The 2782-nt window shown below is 53.3% G+C and overlaps 1 protein-coding gene across 1 annotated transcript in view; it reads left to right on the top strand.

Annotated features, from left to right (window-relative positions):
• Positions 1-2188: 2188 nt before the first annotated feature.
• The window catches only part of DNAJC16 (DnaJ heat shock protein family (Hsp40) member C16), a 38103-nt gene continuing 37509 nt past the window's right edge, over positions 2189-2782 (top strand). Inside the window, exon 1 of the mRNA XM_052653695.1 lies at positions 2189-2199. The gene's annotated coding sequence lies outside the window, so the exon portion shown is untranslated. The remainder of the gene's footprint in view (positions 2200-2782) is intronic.

The raw sequence follows: 2782 nt of genomic DNA, 5'->3' as shown, positions 1-2782 counted from the left end.
AGGGACCCCCGTCGCCTCTGTCCGCTTCCGGGCTTCGGCCGCCGCGCCCCGCCCTCTCCCCAGGACCTGCCCCGCGTTGCGCCCCGCCCCCACTCACCCACGCCCCCGGGGTCCAACCGCCCCCAGGAAACACCTCCGCGTCACTGCACCGCCCCCAGGCCCCGCCACCCCGCTACATCCAGGCTATTCAGCTTCGTCCCCGGCGCCCCGCCACACCTCTAGAGCCTGAACCTCCCCAGGACACACCTCCGCGCCGTCGTCAGGAGCTCCTAGCCAGGATTCTCTAGCACTTCGCTTTCTGGTGGCGCAGTGGTAAAGAAAACGCCTGCCAATGCAGGAGATCCAAGTTCCATCCCTAGACTGGGAAGATCCCCTGGAGAAGGAAACGGCAACACACTCCAGCATTCTTGCCTGAAAAAGTCCATGGACAGAGGAGTCTGGTGGGCTACAGCCCATGGGGTCGCAAAGAGATAAAGAGGCACGCACTGTTCATAAAGTCTCGGGGCGGGGGCGGGGGGTGCTCATGTTTCTACTAAGAATGTCGTGCCTGGAGCCATGTCGTGTCTGTCCCGCTCCAGGGCATCGTACCCCTCTAGCTCTGCCCCCTGTCCGCAGTGAAACTGATTATCCTTTAGCATGCCGGGATCTCCTTGTTTACTGTGTTTACTGTTCCAAACTTGTCCGATCCAACCAAGCCCACCGTACAGTATTCCATTCCCTTCTTCCCTCCCACCCTAGCACCTCCCATAAGGAAAAAAAAGAGCAGAAATCTTGTCCTCTGAATTACCAGTTTGTACGGCTCATTTCCTCGTTTTAAAAATTGCTCATACGTCAACTATATTTCAATATTTTAAAAAACCTCACAGACAACATAAAAATATGAAAAAAAAATCGCTGTTTGTTGAGCAATTGCTAAGTCCCAGCATTGTGCAAGCCATTTTACATTGTTTTATCTAATTTCTCCCTGACTACAATCCTACAGGGAGATGAGATTCTTTTCCCCTCTTTTTCAGACATGGACTCTGAGGCTCTAGGAAGTGAAGTCACCATTCAAGATCACAGAGGTAGTAGTGGTAGAGGTTTAAATTCCAACCCAACTCAAAGTCCACTCGCAACTGGGAATCTACTTTAGAATATATTCTCTTGAGCAGCTAACCTTCAACCCCATTCACTCATTTATTCCACGAATATTTACTGAAATCCTATCTATGCCAAGGTCTGTAGAGGCACCAAGAATATAGAGGTGAACAAAAGAGACTTTAAAAGTCCTGCTTTTAGGTGCTTATATTCCAGTAGGAGGAGACAGGTGATAAACAGCATAAATAAATGAAAGATATAATATGTTAGATAGTGATAAATGCAAAGGAAATAAAGCGTAAATAAGCAAGGCAGGAGAATATAAAATCTTCATATCCCCAAGGAATCTATGTCATTGGCTCACGGAAGGCTTATCACATTTACTTGCGCCTCTCCCCCATCGCCCTCCCCACCCCCCATCACCACACACATATCCTTTCCCGTGGTTAGGACAGGATCTAGCACATTATCTAAAGTGGAAATCGCTTTTTGGGGATATAGGATTAAGTGACCTGGATTCTAAGCCTTAGGCAAGTCTCTACCCCTCTCTGGGCCTCAGTCTCCTCCATCAGGATACGGAGGAGTTGAACTAGAAACGATCCCTAAGGTCCCTTCCAACTCTGACGCTCTCGGAGTCTAAGAATAGGGTTAAAGAGACTAGGGAACAGCGAAAGCTTCCCCACCCTAGCAACTGCTGCTAGACAAGGGCCATCTCCTGGTAGAGGTGGAAACTCCTCCCTGAATCGGGGAGGTCTTTTGGCATCCCATCATGCATAGCGACTTTGCCTCTCTAGGAGGCACGTTTCGGCCTCCTTGGTCACCACCTTCCCTTTGGATCCCGCCGGAGAGCGCTCCTCGTTCCTATGGCAACCGTGCCAGGTCCACGCGCAGACGGCGGGTGGCAAGGGTCAAAACAGATTCACAGAGTAGAAGACCTCGACTTGTCCTGTCCCCGCCTTTGGTGCGCCGGGCCTTTAAGTATCACGTGACTACCCTGCGGCTCGTCCCTTCTCTTTCCCCTCCCCAGGCCCCGCCAAGCGCTGGTGTGGACCGGAGGCTCCCGGCCCGGCGGACTAACTGGAGCACGGACGCTGCAGCCGGTTAGGCCGGTGCCCTTTCCCGGTAACTCCTTCCCGGCGTGACGCGCGGAGCCGCGGACGCGGCGGGGCCGGGCAGGCTTAGGGATCTCCAGTCAGTTCTTCCTCGTTCCGGGTCCCCGCTGGGCCCGGGGAGAACCCGGAGCCGATAGGGCCAGACCCAGGGCTCTCGGGGGCGGCGAGGGATGCGGCTGTCTCCTGGAGGGTTGCGACGTTCGGCGGGAGCTCGAGGCGGGGCTCAGACCTAAGCATGTCTCTGGGAGCGTCTGCCTGGTCCTGGGGATACTGCCCGAGGGCGATACCTACCTGTTGGGCAGGTTGTTTCCTGTCCTGAGGCTGGTACGGTCGAGCTGTCAGCAAAAGAACACAGCGCCCCGGCACTTGGGCTCTCTAAGTGGAGGCGACTGACACAGTTGAATAAGGCACTGGTTGCACTGCATGGTAGAAAAAATAATGGTAATAAATACTGCTTATTGGCTGCTGACCCCGTGCTCAGTAAATCCTATACCGTTTAACTCCCATGTCGAGCCTTTCAAGCTGGTATTATTTTCACCCATTTTATGAAGGAGGACACTGAGGCTTAGCAAGTTTTAAGTAATTTGTCCAAG

The sequence above is a fragment of the Budorcas taxicolor genome, chromosome 16, assembly GCF_023091745.1.
Source record: "Budorcas taxicolor isolate Tak-1 chromosome 16, Takin1.1, whole genome shotgun sequence".
Classification (NCBI taxonomy): domain Eukaryota; kingdom Metazoa; phylum Chordata; class Mammalia; order Artiodactyla; family Bovidae; genus Budorcas; species Budorcas taxicolor.
The sequence above is the reverse complement of the archived record's forward strand: the minus strand, read 5'-3'. Positions and strand labels throughout refer to the sequence as shown.